General features: G+C 35.8%; 1 protein-coding gene and 1 non-coding gene across 2 annotated transcripts in view; one reads left to right on the top strand and one right to left on the bottom strand.

The window, feature by feature from the left end:
• The window catches only part of Mmp16 (matrix metallopeptidase 16), a 242,811-nt gene that overhangs the window by 152,066 nt on the left and 66,338 nt on the right, over window positions 1–24,407 (top strand). The window lies entirely within an intron of this gene.
• On the bottom strand, window positions 11,543–11,649 carry LOC150058974 (U6 spliceosomal RNA). Its single transcript, XR_016536737.1, has one exon. It is a non-coding gene; the product is annotated as a U6 spliceosomal RNA (small nuclear RNA).

Below are 24,407 nucleotides of genomic sequence, written 5' to 3'. Positions count from 1 at the left end.
TGAGATAAACCCTAAGGAGAAAAGAAGAGAAATAGCTTCACATAGTACATTAAGAACAACAATCAAAAACAAAAAAGAAAAAGCACAAAGACGAACCTCTTGTTTCATATCCTGGAGTTCATTTCACTTAGCCACATCCTATATGGCCATATGTACATAGCTTTTGAGCTATTGTGATCCTCTGCTAGGAGAATCCTAGACCTATACTAATAGTTACAAATGAGGGAAACCATTGAGCCTATGTTCCTTTGGGTCTGGCTTACTTCACTTAATATGATTTTCCCAAGTTTTTCCATTTCCATACGAATGGAACAATGCCATTCTTTCTGACAGCAGCATAGAATTCCATTGTGTATAAATACCACATTTTGTTGATCCGATCATCTACTGAGGGGCATCTGGGTTGGTTCTATATCTTTGCTATGGTAAATAGTTCTGTAATGAACATTCTTGTGCTAGTGTACTTTAGTATATTCATGTATCTGGACATTTGGGTAAATGCCAAGGAATGGAATTGCTAGGTCATATGGGAGCTCCATGTTTAGTCTGAGGAACCTCCACACTGCTTTTCATAGTAGTTGAACAAGTTTACACTCCCACCAACAGTGTAGTAATGATCCCTTCTGGCCACATCCCCTCCACCGTCTGTGAAAATGTCAATACTGTCAAAGGCTATCTACAAATTCAGTGCAATACCCATCAGTATCCCAAAGACATTCTTTTAAGAAATGGAGGAAGCAATCTAAAAATTCATATAGAATAATAAAAGACCCCAAGTAGCATAAAGCAATTCTTAGCAGAAACGACAGTGCTGGAAGAATATGAATACCAAACTTCAAACTCTACTACAAAGCTATAGTAATAAAAACTGGTACTGGCACAAGAACAATCTTAAGGACCAATTGAATAGAACTGAAGACCCAGAAATCAACCCAGAGACCTGTGGCCACCTAATCTTTGATAAAGGAGCCAAAAATATTGGTGGAAGAAAGACAGCCTCTTCAACAAATGGTGATAGCAGAACTGGCTAAACACATGTAGAAAACTAAAGTTGAATCCTTATTTGTTTCCATGCACCAACATCAACTCCAAATGGATCAAAAACCTTGAGGTAGAAGAAGCAGATACCCTGACAATTTTACAGGAAGAAATAGGAGACACACGGGCTCCTTAGCATGGTTTGAAACTTTCTTAATAAAGGCCCAGAAGCACAACAAATTAAAGAAAGTTTGGACAAATGAGTTGGCATTAAACTGCAGAGCTTCTGTGTGGCAAGGAACATAGCCACCAAGATAAACAGAAAACCCACTGAGTGCTAAAAGATTTTCACCTGCCATATAACAGATACTGGTCTTATATCTAAAATATACCTACAGCTCAAGAAATGAAATCTTCTAAAAACAAATCCTCAAAGAAACAACCATCCCATTAAGAGGGGGCTAAAAAAATAAAAGATAAAAGGTGGGCTAAAGACTTAAAAAGAGAGTTCTTTGAAGATGAAATAAGAATTGTCTATAGACACATGAAGAAATCCTTGACATCTCTGGCCATAAAAGAAATGCAAATAAAAACAACTTTGAGATTTCACCTCACCCCAGTTAGACTGGCCATTTTCAAGAATTCTTTGTGATTTTTTTGTTTGTCTTCAGTTTTGCTTTCAATAGAGAACTTCGTTTAGCTCTGCATACAGATATGAAATATGAACTATTTTCTTTCTTTTCATGAAGATTCTAGGACCACATGAAGTACACAGGAGGACAAAAAGTGAATCTAATGTTATGTAATGATATGTTTAACATAATGAAAACTCAAAATTTTAGTGAAAATATGATTTTTATAATGTTGATTGTCATAATTAAAATTCCCAAGTGCTGTGTTTAATTTAACCTCTGGCTTTATTTAAAATTTAGCTGGTGAAACTAGAGTCGCTAATCTGAAAATGTATCCAGATAATCTCTTTGGCAGAGATAAGGATGAAACACTCATTATTATCGCATGATGATCTAACTGAGTAAAATGGGCAAATATTTTGCACACAAACATAATAACTCATTCTTAAGGTTTGGTTTAGCTGTCAGGAGCTCCCTAATTGGCCATTCTGTCTGTTAAGGGAGAGGAAGAGAAGGTTTTAATGTAAATTTCCAGTGAGCAAGACTAAGAAGTGATCCTTAGGGTTCTACATGATTCTTTGAGAAACAGTTCTGAGAACAAACATTTTATTTTAGTATTTAACAAGTCAATACTGAGCTGTATTTTTTCTCTATGTCATATTGAAGAGTGACAGATTTTTGAAGGGTGTAAATTTCACCTAGAACAAAATTATTAAAACTAACAGCAGGAATATTAATTAGTAATATCCTCTTTCTTTCGTGCTTCAGTAATATGAATTCCTAAAGCAATGTGTGAAATAAAATGTATCACAGTTTAGATTACTTATAATTAGTATTGTGGAAAATCTTTAAAAAGTTAAGGGCATTTAAAAAATTGCTGACTTTAAAGATGATAGAGCTAGATTTAAAACCCAGCTCTTTCAAGCTTTTTGTTGTTGTTGTTGCTTATTTAACATCCCAGGATATCAATTCCACGAGAAGAAAAATGTTAATAGAGAACAACTTATTACATATCTATGGCTATGTGTTTAAATACCTAAAAATTTCTGCAACCTAGTCCCTACTCCAAAATGCTGCCATTCATTAATATTGTTTCTGGAGTAGTTAATCTCCAAGAAGCAATTTGTGTTCCTCTTCTTGGTTATTGTTCCTTGTGTAACTGACTTAATTATATGCTACCCAAAGTGATTCTTAACTAATGAGCAGAATATGCAAAAGGGGAATGTTAGTTCCCTCCTAAGATCATGTTCTAAGTGACTATGGGTTCCATCTCAAGTGGTCTTTTCCCCAGTTACTGCAGAAGCCAAAGATTATGTTAAAGGTGTGTCATTTTCCCAGCACATGGAAAGAGCCCACTTACTGAGGATCAAACCTCTGTCTAGCAGACAGCAGGACTCAAGCTTCACCAAAAACAATTTACTGGTGTTTGTGGATAGCTCACCCTAGTAGTGAAGTCTTTTGACAGTTTAGGCCAATAATCGAACTGCAGCCTTATTGTCTTGGTTTTGAATAATCTGGCCAAACTATTGTCCGACTCCTGACACAGAAATTGTAAGATAACAACTGTTTCCTTTTTTAACCTGTCGGCAATTATGTAGCAATATCGAACAATGATCGGTACTGAATTTATTTACAAAAAATATTTGTAAAAAACATTTCCTCAAGGCTTTTCAAGTATTTAAACTTCTTATGTACATATAAAATCTTTAATTTCCCATTTTTTGGTAGTACTAGAGTTTGAACTCAGAGCTTTGCTTGTCAGTCATACCACTGTTGAGCCATATCTTCAGCCCTAACTTCACAAATGAAAAAATAAAAGGGGAATGTGTGAATAATTTGGCAGCATCCATTAAAACATATATATTTCCAAAGCTAAAATAGATCTTGGTAAGTATCATTTTGTCTTTAGAATAACAAAACAGAGCACAGCACAACCAGAAGGAAATATCTGAAACAGGCCAGGTGATTCCAGGAGAACACATATTCCTCCCAACAATCAAATAATAGACTGTGATGAGTAGGGCCCTCATACACTGTTTAGATGCCTCTCTTAACATTGACTGGCCTAGCCTGCTTAATTGTAGATATCAAGGATACAAACAATGAGAGAAAAGGAACAATGCTTTATAATATTCATATAGAGGGAATCCATATTTTTTAAAAAAGCATGAAAGAGAAACTTTGTAGGAATTAAACTCTATTTTGTTAAAAGGGTGTAGGAGATTTAAAGGCTAGAGAGAATTTGAACTATAATCTAGAGGAGAAATTTTAATGCTCAATTCAAATTGTTGGAAGGAGGCATTTCACCACTTTGAATACAGTATTGTCTACCCATTAGACTGTACAGTGGCTGTTATCTAGTGCAATTGGCTGCCTCCATGCTTTCCTGTCCCATCTGGATAGTGTGTATTCCAGGTTGAACTTATACTGGAAATAAATTCTTTCTCTATGTTGTTAAAACCTATGGAAAGTAGTAATCCATGCACAATCATTAAATGAGCTTGCTTTTGTTTCTCTTAATTTTCATTTGTGTCAAAAGCCCAAATATGAATCTTATAGCTGGTCGCTGGTGGCTCATGTCTGTAATACTAGCAACAAAAGAGGCTGAGATCTCAGGATCAGATTTCCAATCCAGCCCCAGCATGAAAACTCCTGAGATTTTATCTCCAATTAACCACTAGAAAAGTGGAAGTGATTTTGTAGCTCAAAAGAGTAGAACAATGGCATTGAGCTGAAGAGCTCAGGTACAGGGGCCAGGCCCAGAGTTTAAGCCCCACAACCAACAACAGAAAAGAATCTTGTACCTTAGTGTGTGTGTGTTGTGTGTGTGTTTATAATAACTAAAGGAAAATCCTTTGGTTTCAAACAAACCTAGGTATTGCCTTTCCCATACTATGTAATAGCTTCTAAGTTATTTTTGGCCAAACTTTTCTTCAGGTGTTAATACAGATGATTATCCTCCTGAAGAAATGTTATGAGGAAACTCTGATTCACACTGGGTACTGCATGAGTGTTGATTTTCATTCCTTTCTGTGAGGAAAAAAAAAAGCTTCCAGATTAACTGAGTACCTTAAAATCAAAAAGGTGATTATAAGAACTTACTTAGTATTTTCTCTGTCTCTATCTCTGTCTGTCTGTCTGTCTGTCTGTCTGTCTGTCTGTCTGTCTGCCTGCCTGTCTGTCTGTCTGTCTGTCTGTCTATCTCCATCTTGTGATGGTTTTAGGACTTAAACTCAGGGCCTGGGCTTTGTTGCTCAAGATTAGTGCTCTCTAAACAGCTCTACTTTTGGCTTTTTAGTGTTCAATTGGAGAGCAGAGTCTCATGAACTTTTCTTTCTAGCTTGCTTAGTACTTCAATCCTTATATCTCAGCATTAGGACTGCACTTACAATTGTGGTTGTGAGCTACCTGAACTCAGCTTTGCCATATCCCTTTTAAAAGTCAGTATTTCTTATCCTTGTCTTGTCTATAGAAAATAAAATCTAAGACTACATGATAGTACTTTTTTTCAGAAAATCTGTTAAAACCATGAAATATAGATGGTTTTGCCATTGCTTTATTTACAAAACACACATACAGAGACTCACAACAATTTGACGAGACAAATATAGGCATTTACTTTATAGTTTGCTTCCAAGTCATGAATCTTAGAAAGAAAATATTCTTCATAACATTTAAATTTCCTAACCAGGCTGTCAACAGAGTATTCATCTATCTACGAAGTTCAAACTCTGGCCTTTAGTGTATTTAGGTACTTAAAAATTGACTTGCAATTTTAATGTGACTTTGAATTGTCATAAATAATTGCATACCAATATAAAGTACATGTGTTATTTTTTTTAATTTTTTTATTGTAATTAGTAAAAGGGTTACATGATATTTGCCAGATAGAAGGGGCATTAATTCACATACATTGATACCCTTTCACATGTCTTGGTACCCATTTCCCTCCCCCCCCACACCCCCCACCCGTCTTGGTTTTCCCCCCTTCCCTATCAAATTTCAAATATCCAAATACAAATAAATTCAGTATATCAGATAACAAAGTGAGATACTATACCAATATGAGATAACCAAGGGACAGCAAAGGAGATGAGAGACAACATAGTACATTAAGGACAACAATCATTCATTATATGGCTTTTGTTTCAATATCCTGGAGGTCCTTTCAATTAGCTTCACATTATATGGCCTTATGTATCAAGATTTTGCTCTATTGCAAATCTCTGCTAGTAGAGCCCAAGGTTTCTACTGATTATGACGAATGAGGGAAACCATTGAGCCTAAGTTCCTTTGAGTCTGGCTTACTTCACTTAATATGATTTTTTCTAAGTCTTTCCATTTCCTAACAAATGGGGCGATGTCATTCTTTGTGACAGCAGCATAGAATTCCATTGTGTACAAATACCACAACTTGTTGATCCACTCATCAACTGAGGGACATCTAGGTTGGTTCCATATCTTTGCTTTGTGAATAGTGCTGCAATGAACATTGTTGTGCTAGTGGGTTTAGTATGTCCTTGTTTCTGGATGGTTGGGTAAATGCCAAGTAGTGGAATTGCTGGGTCATAGGGGAGTTCTATGTTTAGCCTTTTGAGGCACTGCCACACTGCTTTCCATAGTGGTTGGACGAGTTTGCACTCCCACCAACAGTGTAGTATTGATCCCTTCTGGCCACATCCCCTCCACCATCTGTTGTCATTCGTTTTCCTGATCCTGGCCATTCTAACTGGAGTGAGGTGGAATCTTAGAGTTGTTTTGATTTGCATTTCTTTTATGACCAGAGATGTTGAGCATTTCTTCATGTGTCTATAGGCCATTTTTGTTTCTTCTTCAGAGAAGACTCTCTTTAAGTCTTTGGCCCATTTTTTAATGGGATGGTTGTTACTTTGGAGGTTAGTTTTGGAGTGATTCAATTTTTTGAGTTGTTGATATATTTTAAGATATGAGGCCTTTGTCCATTGTTTGGTCACCTAAGAAAAGCCCAGGGCCAGATGGATTCACAGCTGAATTCTATAAGGTCTTCAAAGCAGAGCTCACACCAATACTCCTCAAGCTCTTCAACGAAATTGAAAATGAAGGTTCCTTACCAAACTCATTCTATGAAGCCAATATAACCCTCATCCCCAAACCAGACAGAGATTCATCAAAGAAAGAGAACTATAGATCTATATGTTTGATGAACATCGATGCAAAACTTCTCAACAAAATACTGGCCAACCGTCTACAACAACTCATCAAAAAAATTCTACACTATGATCAAACTGGATTCATCACAGGGAGGCAAAGCTGGTTCAACATACGCAAATCAATTAATATAATTCAACACATCAACAGGAGCAAGGACACAAATCACATGATTGCCTCAATAGACGCTGAAAAGGCATTTGACAAGATCCAACACCCCTTTATGTTAAAAGCTCTGGAGAAACTAGGAATCCATGGAACATTCCTCAATGTAATAAAGGCTGTGTATGAGAAACCTACTGCTAGTATTACACTTAACGGTGAAAATCTAAAGCCATTCCCTCTAAAATCAGGAACAAGACAAGGATGCCCACTCTCTCTACTCCTCTTTAACATAGTACTAGAATTCCTAGCCAGTGCAATAAGGCAAGAAACAAGCATAAAGGGGATCCAAGTAGGGAAAGAGGAAATAAAACTATCCCTCTTTGCAGATGACATGATTCTGTATTTAAAGAATCCTATAGACTCTACTCCCAAGCTCCTTGAGCTGATTCAAAGCTTTGGAAGAGTAGCAGGCTATAAAATCAACCCTCAAAAATCAACTGCCTTCCTTTACGCCAACAGTGAGAGGAACGAGGCAATAATCAGGAAAGAAACTCCTTTCACAATAGCCTCAAAGAAAATAAAGTACCTAGGAATTAGCTTAACTAAGAATGTAAAGGACCTTTTTGATGAAAACTTTAAAACCCTAAAAAAGGAAATTAAAGCAGAACTAAGGAAATGGAAAAATCTCCCATGCTCCTGGATTGGAAGAATCAACATAGTGAAAATGACAATCTTGCCAAGAGCTATCTACAAATTCAATGCAATACCCATCAACATCCCAATGTCATTCTTTAAAGAAATAGACGAGGCAATCCAAAATTTCATATGGAATAATAAAAGACCCCGTATAGCAAAAACACTTCTTAGCAGAAAGAACAGCGCTGGAGGAATTTCAATTCCAAACTTTAGACTCTATTACAGAGCTATAATTCTCAAAACAGCTTGGTACTGCCACAGGAACAGGCCTGAAGACAAATGGAAAAGAACTGAGGACCCAGATATTAAACCACAGACCTATGGCCACCTAATCTTTGACAAGGGAGCCAAAAAAATAGAATGGAAGAAAGACAGCCTCTTCAACAAGTTGTGCTGGCAGAACTGGTTAAGCACCTGCAGAAAACTAAAGCTGGATCCTTCTTTGTCACCTTGCACTAGAATTAACTCCAAATGGATCAAAGACCTGGAGGTAAAAGCTGACACACTGAAAACTTTACAGGAAGGAATAGGAGATACACTAGGCCTCCTTGGCACAGGTCGAAACTTTCTTAATAAGGACCAAGAATCACAACAAATCAGAGAAAGGCTGGATAAGTGGGACTGCATTAAACTGCAGAGCTTTTGTATGGCAAAGGACATAGCTAGTAAACTAATCAGGAAGCCTACAGAGTGGGAGAAGTACATGTGTTATTAAAAGAGGAGTATCCCTTCATTTTCACTTCCATTTTAATCTTGCTATTTCAGTTTTCAGAATCTAAAGTAAATGAAAGTAAGCAGGCAGAAAAAGAATGTCCCCAATTGACATCACATCTTTTCCTAAGGTCTATACATTATTTTTTCAAAATTATATAGCTAGGCATGGGTGGCACATACCTGTAATCTTAGCTACTCGGAAGACTGGGATTCAGATGATCAGAATTCTAAGTCTGACTTTTGTTGCCAAATAATCAGCGAAATATTGAAAGTGATATATGATTTAAATGGTAGAGCACTTAGCCAAGCAAGATGGTAAGGCACTCTGTCCTCAGTACTGGCACGAATAAAAATAAAGCATTGAAAAGGTCTTACATGAATACTAGGAATGAAGCCTCTCACTCTATTTATATGTGCCATAAAATGTGTATTTATTTTATTTTTAACTTTCATGTTTTATTACATCTAATTTAACATGTCAGTTAAATGCATATTTAATGTCTACAGTTACTGTAAAATCCAGCTTGGGAAGCTGGTTAGCTTTATCTTTAAAATATTAAATGCACAAACAATTATCAGATATGTGATTTTTGTTTGTGTTTTGATATTTATTTATTGGTGCCTGGCATAGGGCTGGAACTCAGGGTCTGGGTGCAATCCATGGGCTCCTTTCACTCAAGGCTGGTACTCTATCACTTTAGCCACAGCTCCAGAACCAGAGTATCTCTTAGTAGAGATAAGAGTCTCACAGACTTTCCTGCCTGGGCTGGCTTTGAACCAGATCCTCAGATCCCACCTTCCTCAGCAGATAGGATTAGAGATATGAGCCACTGGCACCAATGTCTTGTTGAAATATTTTATTTACACTTGAAAGCTGATGTATTGATGTCTTGCCTTTTGTTCTTACAGCACAAATGCAAGCTCAGAACATTGCTCTAAGGTGAAAATTACAGAAAGAAAAACATTCATCTTTGCTTATTGATATCAATAGGTGTAATCAAATTGGGTAATCTTATTTAAAATACTTTTCCTAACAAATATCTGAATATTTTATCTGTAGCTCTGGATAATCAATCTGCAGATCAGCTTAGTAATTGATAAGTACTATACAGTGTGTTTTGAAGTGACATATACACCATAAACACACACATATGCCTACATACTATATATACACTTACACATACTTGTGTACATAGATGCATTAATATGAAGCCTGATATAAAACTCTGTGATTGAATTAATGTGATAATTTTACAGTCGATTTTGTAATTTGCACAAAACCTTGGTCCTGTTTCACTCTAGAGTATCTTTTTTGTGAAATATATTGGGTGCAGAAGACTAAGTAAGTAAAACAGGATCCCTTTAGAGAGAAAAGTCTCACTATGTATGTACAGCAGACGTCACTGGCAGAGCAGTTCATTTCAGGCAAAAAGGACACCATCATAATATTAGGATGAGTCTTGGAGAAGCACTTACTATATACCTGCTGTTGTTTAGTTTACATATTAATGTTTTGTCAAAACAACTTTATTTATAAGCTGTTAGTTTATCTGCTGTACATACTTAATCACTGACTGAGGAATTTTATTTGTTTTGGATTCTTTTCTTTTTTTTTTTTTTTTTTGCCAGTCCTGGGCCTTGAACTCAAGGCCTGAGCACTGTCCTTGGGCTTTCTCAAGGGTAGAGCTCTAACAATTGAGCCACAGTACCACTTCCGGCTTTTTCTATACATGTGGTACCAATAAATTGAACCTGGGTCTTTGTTTATGCTACACAAGCACTTTTACCACTAGACTAAACTCCCAGCCATTGCTTTGGATTATTTTCCTAACCCCAAATTTATCCATATGGAAGCTTTTAGATCTATACTATAATAAAAAAGGAATTGCCTGTTGGCAATGAACTGAAATAAAGTACAATCTGGTAAACAAGTAAAGTGCAATTTTCCCCAACTTTTAGATTCTTATTTGCTCCTATTTTCAGAAAACAAGTATTGTACCTGGATATAGGTCAGTTGCTTCTACCCATGTAAACACACAGGTTCAGAAAAACATTGGTGGTTACACTCCAAGGGACATACATACCCACTCTGGTGGTGGCTCAGTACACAACAAACCCATTCAGGTATTTCTGTAACGTCTTTCACTTGATTTCCTGCTACTTCTCTCTTACTAGAGTGGTCATGATGAAATTTACATACTCTTGTGAAGGAGTCTATTCTCGTCCTCTAGAGCTAGAAATTTTAACCCAACTCTTCTCCAGGTTTAGTATGCCTTTATGAAGTAGAAATGAACCAAAAAATACCTGAGTGTTGCCAGCTGTTCAGATGTGTCTCAGTATGAACCTTGCTTTACAAGTCTTCTTTCTATAACCTAAAAATAATTTCTCCACTGCTTTCCTAAGAATATATAATTGCAGTTGTGTATAAGTCTATATGGTAGAAGGAGGTTAATCAATATGATCAGGGCAAATAAAATAAAAATTACAATCATAGAGATCAAGAAACAAGGGTTATGATCTTCATTTTATTTATTATTTATTTATTATCAGTTGCGGGTCTTGAAGTTAGGGTGCCTAGGCACTAACGCTGAGCTTTTTCCACTGAGAGTTAGTGCTCTACAACTAGGAGCCACAGAACCACTTCCAGTCTTCTAGTGGTTAACTGGAGATAAGAATCTCATGGGTATCCATGCCAGGGCTAGCTTTGAACCACGATCCTCAGAATTTGATGAGTAAAGGATTAATAACCAACTATTTTAATCTGAAATAATATTTTTAAAATGATTAAGGAGCAAAAGGCCCATGGTATCCTTAATATGTGGCTATTAGATCCAAACAGTGCAAGAGCAAGGACTCAATATTTACATATCCAATGCTATGGACATGGTATTGGAAATATAAACACAACTACATAGACATAAAAACCTATGACTCTATGGACATAATGTTTTATTACATAAATTAATATGTATCTATGATATAAAAACCCTTAGCCTACTTTTGATTATGTTCTAAAAACTAAGTGCCAGTGATGGTATATAGAGGTTCTCTTCTTGAACACTTGTTTGTTAAACATGTCATTTGAAACATGATGTAAAAAACAATGTTAATAAATTTTTTAATAAAAAAATGATTTCCATCATTCTCTCACTCAAGTATTTTCCTTTCTGATTTCTGTTCTCGTTGACATTATCAAGACCTAGACCTTCATACGTAAGAATTAAAATTTTTTTAACATGAAATTCTGTACAAATTAGCATTTCAACCTTACACAGGGGGCATGCTAATCTTCTTTGTACCATTCTGATTTTAGTGTATGTGCCGCCAAAGTGAGCACAATTTGCAAGTTTTTGAAGCAGTCTTTTGACTGCTCTCTTTGCCTACAGTTATATAGTCAATTTAATCATCCTGTGGCCAAGTTCAACATCACGTTAATCAAACTTTAGGTTTCTCTATTATCCCATAAGTGTCAGGCAAGCAGTGAAAACTGCCATCCCCATTTCCCAAAGTTTAACCCTAATGTATTACTCATCCCTGGCACTCAAATATCTATATTCTAGTTGATGGGTGACTTTTTGTGTTAAAATTAGCATTCATATTTACATGTTTATTCTGATTAAATTCTCAAAAAATCAACAACCCAATCAATAGATGTGCAAAGGAGCTGACTATAGATGTCTCAAAGAAGAAGTAAAGAGGGCCAATAGACACATGAAGAAATGCCCAACATCTCTGGCTATAAAAGAAATGCAAATAAAAGCAACACAGACATTGTATCTCACCTTAGGTAGAATGGCCATCATCAAAAACACAAGCAACAAGAGATGCTGATAAGGATGTGGAGGAAAAGAAACCAATATGCTGTTGGTGGGAAAGTAACTCGGTGCAACTACTCTGGAAAGTAGTTTGGAGATTCCTCAAAATCTAGACATAGAACTAACTTACATTTCCAGTGATACCTCTCTTAGATCTTTATCCAAAAGATTACAGATCAGGAGACAGTAAAGCTGTCTGTACAAATAGGTTCATTGCGTTATTATTCACCACAGCCAAAATATGAAAGCACATGTTCTTCAGTGGATGAATGGACCAAGAAAATATGTTTATACACAATGGTATTTTGCTCACACATTAGAAGGAATGAGATTATATCATTTGCAAAGAAATAGATGGACCTGGGAAAAATACATTAAGTGAAGTAAGTCAGGCCCAGGAAGACAATGGGCACATATTTTCTCTCACATTCAGAAGTTAGATCTAGTTTATAAATATATAAGTAAACACAGTATCATATACAGATATATACAACACACTAAACGAAGTATTATGTATTCAGGAGAGAATTCAGTTGATGTAACTCCTTAGAAAATTTAACACAGTCTAACAAAATGAATGCCAGGAAGTTTGTGCTTGAGATGTGTGTAGCAGAGGTCAGTGGGAGGGAGGTCAGGTGAATGAAGAGAGGAAGTAAAAAGAGAGTGCAATATACTATTCAATGCAAATCCTATGAAACAAGGAACATTGATAGGATGGGTAAGATTGGGTACTCATAAACTGACATGTTTAATGGTTAACTCCCTGGTACATCCACCTAAAACTAATTTTAAAAAATAAAACTACAAAAAAAATTCTTGTTCTGCTACATGACAGGCTACTGACTTTTTGTGATATGTAATTTTACCTTCAATTTATTCTTACATCTCTCAAAAGTGTGTTGTAAAGTTTATGAATTATAATTCATAAATGATTATGAGCAGTAAAAGTTGCAATTGTTGGGGCGGGAAGTTTGGCCTAGTGGTAGAGTGCTGGCCTTGCATGCACAAAGACCGGTGTTCGAGTCCTCAGTACTTGAAGTGGTGCTGTGGCTAGAGCGGTAGAGTGCTAGCTTTCAGGAAAAAGCCCAAAGACAGTACTCAGTCCCTGAGTTCAAGCCCTGGGACTGGAAAAAAAAAAGTTACAATTGTTAGGTTGCTAAAACTACCACTTAAAACATTAAATCATAATCTTAGAACAATGTAAAATATTTATATGTATATTCTTATTTACCCACAACATTGTAGATAGGTAATTAGGCTCACTGTATAATAAAGAAACTAACCACAGAAGGTTAATACATTACTATTTTTTCATTTTATGTTTATATAGTTTCATAAATGGGTTTCAATTCAATATGTCATTTTATGAGTAGTATATTTTGATTAATATCATCACTTTTAAAATTTTAAATCAAGTTTATCTTTTACCCTTCATATATCCTTCAGAATCACAATATTAACATGTGCGTATTATAAAAATATCTATCATAATGAAATTAGGACATGCCTCACCTCATATAGTTTTTACTTTTTGGCTTTATTTTTGTAGTGACAATACTTAATCTAATCCCTTAACAACTTTCAAGCACACAATACAATATTTTAAAGTAGAAATACCATACTGTGTACTAAACCAACAGAACTTTACCTTAAAAGTTAAGCTCTTAAAATAGTTTATAACGGAGTTTGTCTTAAAGGACACAAATGGGACAAAATAAATCTATAATCATAAGCAATGTTTTGTCAACTCATTCATGAGAGAAGTTGTATAATTTCTCAGATATACAGAAAGATATATGAATTCAAAAGAACTCAGATTCATTGAGCCACATTCTCAGTTTCTTAATTAGGAACAAAGACCTTGGGTGATTTATCTTTAGAGTCTATGACACTCATAGTTTCTAGTACACAGTAGAAAAATCAATTATATGATATGATAAATGGCTTACAGTTGTTCAATAGTGATATAAACAGTTCCTTGCACATAGTAGAAGTTATTTAAAAAAATATATTGCTAGACTCCAGTGATTCACACCTGTAATCTTAACTACTTAGAGGGCTGAGATCAGAGGATTGTGGTTCAAAACCAGCCCAGTCAGGAAAATCCATGAGACACTTTTCTAATTAATTACCACTGTCCCTGCAAAACAAAAAAACAAACAAAAAAGAAGTTGGCATTGGAAACTCTCTAACTCCTTCTAAAAAGAAATAAAAGCCAATTTTGGAGCTCCTGCTCAAATGGCAGAACATAGTCTTGAGAGGAAAAGCTCAGAGACAGTAGCCAGATCCTGAGTTCCACTACACACACACACACACACACACACACACACACACACACACACACGCACACACAAAGTTATTTTTTTGGCTGTTTGTCTGAAATTAACAGTATATACTAAAAAGATTGCTATATAAATAGCAATTTGTCGGGCCGGGAGTTTGGCCTAGTGGTAGAGTGCTTGCCTAGCATGCACGAAGACCCAGGTTCGATTCCTCGGTACCACATATATAGCAAAAAGCCACAAGTGGCGCTGAGGTCAAGTGGTAGAGCTCTAGCCTTGAGAAAGTCCAAGGACAGTGCCCAGGCCCTGAGCTGAAGCCCAGGATTGGCAAAACAAACAAACAAATAAATAGCAATTTGTTTCATTTAAATAATAATAGATCAAATCAATTCCTGAAATGTGTTTCTGTAATTTATTATACAACTCCTGTTGGTTAAGAAGTCACTATTATTGATCTCTTTTACATGAACTGTATAGAGACAAATAGACCTTCTGAATCCCCTGACAGATCAACTGAGGTGTCTACGGGAAAGTGAAGCCCAGATAAACCACATATGAACAATAACATGGCACGTAACTGAAAATGTTCTTAGAATCTTAACTGAGCTCAACAGGAGAGAAAACAAAAAATCCTTGTTTCAGTAATTCAGTTTATATATCTGACTTGCTTTGTTGTTGTTATCATGCTTTACTGAATTAAGAGAAGACAGATCTAGTTCACTAAGTACAAATTTCATAACTAAACTGTAGCCCCAAAGACTAATAAAATGTATTTTGGCCTTGATTATCTAAATATTATTCTGAGGTTTCCCACTGGACATGACTATGTAGACCAAAGTTGTTTTCTTGGTATTGAGTTATTCTAAAATATTTATTTTTTTATCCAATAACCTATAGGCTTGGTACATTTTAAAACATTTATGCTAATTTTGTAAGAGATAGTAAATGGTAATTCCTTTCCTTCAGATTATAAGTGCCCTGTTTTTAATTGTGACTTATTGATATATACCAGTGGCAGGCTCAAACCTAACCACACTGTACTCCTTTCAGTAAAACAATTTCAGTCCTAATGAAATGTTCTGAAGTATAATTTTATAAATCAAAACTCCTGTGCTCTGTTTCCTAATGGTAAGCATTCCTCTTCCTTTCTGGTAGAAATATATCCTTTGTCCTAAGTCTCTTTTATACACAGTTAACAATGAGAAACAGTGGAAGTGATTAAAACTTTCTATGCTAGCCAAAATAGAACTGAGAAAATGCTACAGAAATTGTACATTTATGTTACAGTTTGAGAATGAAAAGTATCCACAAAGTCCAATGCATTGAAGGTCCCCAGCTGGGGCTACTATTTTAGGAGATTTTGATCCCTTCCCTTTCCTTTCCTTCCCTTCCCTTCACTTTTCTCTCTCTCTTTCTCTATTTCTTTTGCTCTCATTCTCTTTTCCTCTTGCTCTTGCTCTATCTGGTCTCCCTCCTTTCCTGTCTGGTCTGAGAGGAACAGTCTTTGCCACATTCTGCTACTGCTATGATTCTCTGCCTGAGGATGAGATAAACAAATCAACAGCTTCCAAGACTTTGGAAATGAAGCTAGAAACCATGAACCAAAGAACGTATTTTGTTACAGCCACAGGCAGTCTTGACTAACATATCCCACAAAATTCAAATGTTAAGTCCCTACTCCCTAACACCCTAGAGATGATAGATCCTTTAAGACTCAAGTTAGATGAACCCATAAAGGCAAGGCCCATTTGATGAGATATATGTCCTTGCCTGAGACACCAGAGAGTTCTGTCCACAGAAGGAGGACAGACAGAAAGAGGAGAAAGCAATAAAGTATAAGTGCAGAAGAGAACCTCTCCAGAACCCAACCCTGCAGAAATCTTGTTCTTTGACATTCTCCTGAAGTGTAAGAAAAGATATTTCCTGGAAGTGGTACTATGGCTTAATATGGTAAATCACTGGCCTTGAGCAGAATCCTCAAGGAGAGTATCTTGAGGTGAGATTAAGCCCCATGACCAAAACAAAGAGAAAAACCCCCAAAACAAACAAACAAAAAAAAACAAGGAAGACACTTCTTGTTTTTTAAAGCCAGCCAGTTTGTGGTATTTTGTTACAAGCATACTAAAACAAGGAATAAGTTCTAAGTTAAACTTAGTATTAATTAAATGGAGTATTGAAATATTATTATAGATGTCTAGAAAGAATACTTTTTTTTTTCCAGTCCTGGGCTTGAGCTCAAGGCTTGAGCACTGTCCTTGGACTTTCTCAAGGCTAGAGCTCTAGCATTTGAGCCTCAGAACCACTTCTGGCTTTTTTCTTTATATGTGGTACCGAGGAATAGAACCCGGGTCTGCACACATGCTAGGCAAGCACTCTACCATTAGGCTAACCTCCTGGCCCTAGAAAGAATTCTTATAGAACAGTGCTAATATTTTAACATGTGACTAGACAGAACAACACTTATTTCCTGGGATGTACATCTGTACATTCCAGGAGCTTTGAAAAGATGTTTATGGCTAAGAAAAAGAGAAGAAACCCATTTTCCCACCACGTTAATTTCTAGCTTGTAGGCCTTAAAAAATCTGTAAGGGCTTAAAACAATGTCTGCAGCAGGGCATGGTGGCTCACGCCTATAATCCTAGCTACTCAAGAGACTGAGCTCTGAGGATCAGGTTGAAAGCCAGCTCAGGCACAAAAGGACTTGAGACTCTTATCTCCAATTAACCTCTAGAAAATGAGAATTGGGGCTTGGCTCAAGGGTAGGGCAGCAGCCTTGAGCTTAAGAGCTCAGGGACAACAACCCGGCCCAGGGGTAGTGTGGTAACCTTGAGCAGAAGAGTTCAGGGACAGCACCCAGGCTGAGCTCAAGCCCCATGATCCACCAAAAAAATAAATAAATAGTCTGTCACTTACTCTGTCACTTGGGTCAGTTTTTGTGAAGTTAACCTCATTTCCTTATCTATAAAATAATGAATAATGAAACCTATATCATATGGTGAGAAATAATCAAATAGAGTTAACACATCTCAGACTCTACTCAGCACCTATGACTATTAAGTGAATACCTAATCTTGTTTCTTTTATTACATTTCATTTTTTTTTAGTTTTCAATCATTTTGGTGTATAGTAATAGTACTTTATACAACAAAACACTTCAAAGTTCTGAACATGTACTTATATAAATAAGGTTTAATCTCTAATAAAACTCAATGTTTAGCTAGTGCATGTAAATAGTACTCTAAATTGTAATAGTATTTGCATTTCTTTGCAAGCAACTAATAAATAGTTATAATAATAAACACTAACCATAGCAAACTATGTCTAAGCCATATGTTTAACATCTTCTAAACTATATTTAACATTACACACCATGACGATGCCAGCTGGGGAAAATTTCTAGAAGAAAAGCCAGGGTTCATTCTGAAACTTGAGGTAGAAATCAGAGATGTGTGAAAAGTCACCCAACTTCTCTCAGCTCCTCTCTTGCAGAACAATTTTTTGCTCTATTTTTATCTGAACCTTAAAAACCAGGATATAAATTCCAATAGATTTCCTGACTGAGTAAGCTCCACAGTTACCAAAGTGTTATGGGTAAAAGAAGAAATAAGAAAATACAAGCAGTGGTGATTTCAAGACAACTTCAGTACCATTTTTTGTTTCTTCATTGGTTCTCAGTGACTGCAAAAGTACTTCTTTCTTGTTCCCTTATTCCCAATAGTCTACGCAACTTCTCTATCTTATCTTCAGGGAATAGTAACAAAGAGGAAGGGAAAAACACAGAAAATGTTAGTCATAGACCTCCCTTACTGCTAAATCTGTTTATGGAGAGGCCATCCCAGATTAGACAGGACCACTATACACATACTGTGCTGGATTTCTGTTAATAAGTTGAATTGTTCAACTTTTCTTTCCTTTCTATGAATTCTAAGCAAATGGAACAGAATACAAGTGATATAATATGTAACATTAGTTGTCTAGTGGTATATGAAAACATACTGCAAATTTACCAACTTAACATCACAAACCTTTATCTTCTTATAGTTTTGAGGGACAGGAATGTTGGGAGCTAGGATGGAAATATTTTCATAGTTCAACTTCTGCTTGGGTTATCCACACCAAGACACTAAGATTTCTCCTCATGGTGGTTACCATTATCTCATGTCCTCTCTAAGGAAGTGTTTGCATAACATGACAGCTTGTTCCTCCAAATGAGTGAAAAGGAAGAGGAAAAATGGGGAGGAGGAAAGGGAGAGAGAAAGACAGTTGAAGAGAAAAGAAGGGAACTTGAAGTCCTGGGTGAAATTTATGACTTCATCTTGAAAGTCAGATGATGTCACCTTGCCTTTATTTTGCTCTAGCAACCCTTTATAACCTCAGTTCAATCTAACTGTGAAGAAAAGGAGTTAGGAATCATTGGAATCCTTTGGAGAATAACTGACACACATCTGTTTCCTTGCCAATAAGTAAGCTAGGGAAAGAAAAATTTACCAATGAAACATTTGGTAATGATTTTTTAATTTTCATGGTAGGCAAGGATTTCAGCATATTAGTTTCAAATACAAGTTTCAATCTCTTCCAATCTGTCAATCATGTAGTATACAAGTAAATCTAAGAGCATCAGCAATTTTGAAAGGAATTAAAGGATGTGTTATAATCAAATTGTTTATGAAAGGCCAATGTTGCACAGAGGTAGAAGAGTCAAATACACTGGAGGACTTGGGGAAGAGTACAGAGAGAACAGGACATAGAGAAGGTGGCTGGATTTTGTTTTTGAATGAAATTTTATGAAAATGACAGGGACAAGCCAGAACATACATCATTGGAAAGCTACTGGTTTTCTGCAATTTTCAGAAGGAAAAATATGAAATGATATCTATCTAAGGGTTAACTGATCAAGATTCATTGTATTTATACTAGTCTGGTGAATGGAATTTCCTTTGTGCAACTACTTAAAAAATACTTTTTGGTCAGTCATGGGACTTGAACTCTGGGCCTGGGCACTGTCCCTGAGCTATTCAGATCAAGGTTACTGCCCTACCCTTGAGCCACAGCGCCACTTCCAGTTTTCTGGTGGTTAATTGTAGATAAGACTCTCACAGACTTTAGTGCCCAGGCTGGCTTTGAACTTAGATCCTCAGATCTTAGCCTCCTGATTACCTAGGATTACCGGCGTTAGTCACTGCTCCTGGCTAAAACTAATTTTTTTCCAGTCCCGGGGCTTGAACTCAGGGCCTTCATACTGTCCTTGGGCTTTCTCAAGGCTAGAGCACTACTACTTGAGCCACAGCACCACTTTCCACTTTTCTATGCATGTACGTCGTACAGAGGAAATGAACCCAGGTCTTCATGCATGCTAGGCAAGCACTCTACTACTAGGCCAAACTCCTGGCCCTAAAAATATTTTTTTGTGTGTTTGACAAGAAATGTATTCATTTATGTATGCAATTGTAACCCCTCTGTATATCACCTTGACAATATTTTTTTTAAAGAAAAACTTAGTGAAGTAAGCCAGGCCCAAAGAAATGGAAGCATGTATGGTTTATGGTTCTTTTTTCTTCGTCTATATTCTTTGGGTTTATTACCTTCTGTTGCTGTTTTTGATTTCTGTACCATTTTATTTTTTTCATATATTTTTTATTGTAATTAATAGAAGAGTTACATGATAATTGCCAGATAGAAGGTGCATTAATTCACATACATTGTTACCCTTTCACAAAGGACATACAAAGGCAAACAAATTAAGCCTATTTTATAAAGATCAAGTACCATGAAAACTATTGTTTATTGAAACATGCATATAGAATTTTTAAAAATAAACATGAGAATTTTTTAAAGAAAATGCATATATTTTTATTTAATCTTTAAATCAGTATGAGAAATTTTAAACTGATTACCTCTGAGGGAGTACAGGCCTGTATATACACAATAAGGAAATACTAGTAGATTCAATGAATGGTGCTAGAGTCTAGTAATGCAATTTGGTTTATAGAATTATAAATGCTAGAACTTAAATATTTTATATGTCAGAAAAACAACACAATACTTTCACATTCAGAATATGTCAGAAGGACGCACATGAGAATGCATGAAAGGGTAAAAGAATTTAGATTAAAATGTAAACAATTACTACAAGGAAATGATAATTAATGCATTATTTTTATAATATGCAGTTTAGTATTCTTCAATACCACTGGAGAATAAAAGAAAAAGAGATTCGAGATATGATTGAAAGCCATTAACACAAAACTCAGAATCTTGAAAAGGAAGCAAATACTATTTCTGTACTAAGAACCAAGAGGCTGATATTCTCCTTTGTTTCCTGACTGTTAATAAGATCATGGCATATTTCAACCAATAATTTGAATTAATGGTAAGCTGCTGGAGCAGTTATTATTTTCATCATTGGGAAAGAGGTTCTGGTGGTACATTTTAATTGCCCAAGACTCATCATGTGCCAACAACTTTTGTTCTAGTGGAATTTAAATGAGAGTGATATTATATTTACCAACTTACCCTTTTTAAACCATTGTGAATCTACAAGTAGTCTTTAATTACATTATTGCCAATCATCTGAAGAATGGTAATTAATTGAAGGCCTTTGCCAGTCCTTCTGATTAAAAGTGCTGTGGCATGCTCAATAGGTCATAAATTCATATCCCAGTTTCATTATGTTTCTTCTAAAGCCGTGCATTGGAATGGCTCTACCCTTGGAAATGGTACTTAGGAAAAGTCTGAATAACTGATGACAGAAATATGAAATAAAGTGTTCTTGGACATTGAAACTTATTTGCCATTAGATCTGTTTTATTCTTGTCTTACTATATTTCTCTTACTAGCAAAAAAAGGAAAAAATGCAAAAGAAGGATGGAAAGAGGGAAGGAATGAGACAGAGATAGGATGGAGGAAGGGAGAGTAAAGAGGAAGGAAGAGAGAAGAAAGGTTGGAAGGGAGGAGAGGAAGAAATTCTTATGACTAAGTTTTGGAAGGTTTGAAATACGATTTTATATTATTTTGACCTCGAGTCTATTTTTTACCATCCATATTTTCTCCACCATCAGTGTCAAAATCCTCTACTTTTATTTTTTTTCTTTTCCCTTTTTTTCTTTTGTGTTACTGAGGATTGAACTCAGGACCAAATGCTTGCCAGGTAGATGTTCTTTATGTGAGCCATGCCTTTAGGATCTTTGTACACTGATTGTTTTTAAGGCAAGCTCTCACTTATTAAGCCCAGTCTGCTGGGACTGTGAGTCTCTTACTTATGCTTGCCTCTGTCCCTTGGAAAGACAAGCATATAGGAATGCATCCAGCCATTGTGATTCCTTGAAGATGGGAAAACAGGTGATTGTCACACTCTCTGTCTTTACTGTAGCCCTCAAGTCATAATCCTATTCCTTTACTGTTTTATCTCCTGGTTCAATGCCATTGGCTTTAATACTACATTAATACTAGATGGCCCCAATAGACATATAGATGTTCTAGCATCTCAATTACTGTGTTTTCCTCTTCAATGATTACATATTCAACCTAGCTCAGAGAGTTATTCCTGTATGCATATGATATATATATATGTTTGGCATTGCTCTTACAAATATGAATTATCATTAAGACTCTCAAATAATCATAATAACAACCACTGCTCATCTTTCCACTTTGCTCTTGGCAGCATCATGAATCCAAGTTTCCTGTAACTATACATGAACTGAAAAATTGACCTTAAAGTATTTGATCATTTATCTTATTATTGCCATTTCCATTCTATAAGTATTGCCTAGGCACATAACATCATGATAAACCAAAAATATAGAGCCCTTACTTAGAGCCAAAGTTTTTCTTTCTACTTTTCATAATTAAAGGAATATACCAACACCTCAATGAAAGCATCTCTTCTGGTACTTGATACCTGCACAAACAGTGAAATGAAGCCTGATGAGAAAGATACACCCACATAGTTCACTATAAATTCATGATCATGAATTCTGCCTTGCAGCCATTCTATATTTTCTTGTGTTCCCAAGATCTTTTTCTTCCTGCTGAAAGAAAACAACAAATATTTCATGGTTTCTTCTTTATACATTTTCCTCCACAGTGTTCTCTAATTTGATAAGTTGCTCCATCTCTTCATCATTCACTAAGCAAATTAAAAAATTCAGAAGAAATTTCCTACCTCTACCTCTACTTATGCTATTACCTTAATCTCCCTCTCTGTCTTCCTCCCTGCCCTCTCCCTCCCTCCCTACCTCTCTTTCTCTCTCTCTCTCTCTCTTTCTCACTTTCTGTAATTGATTATAGATGCTTCTGAAGGCAGCCTGTGTGTTTTATCCTAGTCATGCTTATTTACCCAAAATGTACAGTTTTAGCCTACTACCCACTTTCATATGTCAAACTAAACTTACCAACTCAACTGAATATTTTTAAATCATCTGTTATATGACAGATAAAGCCTGTGCTTCTAGTAATATCCCCTACCTTTGCTCCTTTCTCTCTGCCACATGTGGATATATGAATAACAAATTACAGGTCTTCTTATGCTTTTCTCCGCCTTAGTGAATGAACTAGAGACAGTCTTCCAGTTGTGTGGACAAAGCACTAGGTGTTGTCATTGATTTTTTTTTTACTGTTTAATTCAGTGCAGTTTTGTTCCCTATGATGCTTTCTTTGTATCAAGCATGTCAAGAATCATATCATGCTCTCTCTCTACAATAATCCCAGTCCAACAGCATTTATTTGTGACTTATTTTAGTTACTTCATTTCTTAAATCATGCTGCATTTCTTCCTCTGACTGTTGATACTCAGGAGTAATTATTAATTTTGTTAACAAGAAAATCAGATTACGGCTTTCTCTCCTTTAAACATACATTGTTCTCTACTTCAGAGAGGCTAGAAGCCAAAATCAGTACTGAACTATCAAATATGCTATAACCTTGATTTCCACTTTGATTTCAGTATTTTCCTGCTTTAGTGTTTCTCTTCATCATTTCTCACTTTATAATGTACTTTACTTTTACCATGTGTTTCTCCAGTATTCTATCTTACAGTACATAGTATAAAGGTAATATTTTTGTTTATATATTTTTTCAAGGAGTGCTCTGTTTTGGTCTTTATGTTGTTAGAATCTGTATAGTAGACATGATTAAATATTTGCTGAATAAATGTGTTACTTGATGAATTAAGCTGTTTGACTTAGTGACATTATATAATCGCTAGTGTATGGTAATGATGTTACAGTTATTAAATTTCCGGTAGTGACATTTTAGAAACAATGAGCCCTGGTATCAGACTGAGAATTTTCAGTCTGGCTCTGCCTCATCCTATAGCTTTCAAGTGTCACATGACATCTCTAGGTCTTGTATTCCTCTTGTAAAGTCCATCCCTCATATCTCCATTTTTAATGAAGATAATAATCAATTAACTTGATTGAACATTGCAAAAATTAAATTAGAAAATGTAAATAAAATTTTCAAAGTTCCCACAAGTAAACTTCAGTAGAGAGGATTCATGGTTTATTATGATAGCTAATGAGTATTATGCTTTTCCTTTTGTGTTTTTATTCTCACTTGCAAGTAATTTTACCAGAAGATAAGACCTTTGAGGTTGAAAATGTTCATATATATTTGCATAACTTTTTAAAAGCCCAAAATATTTATTTTTTAGCAGTATCTAATCTACATTCTTTTTTTTTTTTTTTTTTTTTTTTTTTTGCCAGTCCTGGGCTTGAGCTCAGAGCCTGAGCACTGTCCTTGGACTTTCTCAAGGCTAGAGCTCTACCACTTGAGCCTCAGCACCACTTCCGGCTTTTTTCTATATGTGGTACCGAGGAATTGAACCCCGGGTCTTCATGCATGCTAGGCAAGCACTTTAACCACTAGGCCAAACTTCCGGCCCTAAAAGCCATATAATGAATGATTGTTGTCCTTAATGTACTATGTTGTCTCTCATCTCCTTTGCTGTCCCTTGGTTATGTCATATTGGTATAGTATCTCACTTTGTTATCTGATAT

The sequence above is a fragment of the Megascapheus bottae genome, chromosome 9 (assembly GCF_031878675.1).
Source record: "Megascapheus bottae isolate mThoBot1 chromosome 9, mThoBot2.hap1, whole genome shotgun sequence".
In the NCBI taxonomy this organism is placed as follows: Eukaryota; Metazoa; Chordata; class Mammalia; order Rodentia; family Geomyidae; genus Megascapheus; species Megascapheus bottae.
This window is presented reverse-complemented; position numbering and strand designations above follow the sequence as displayed.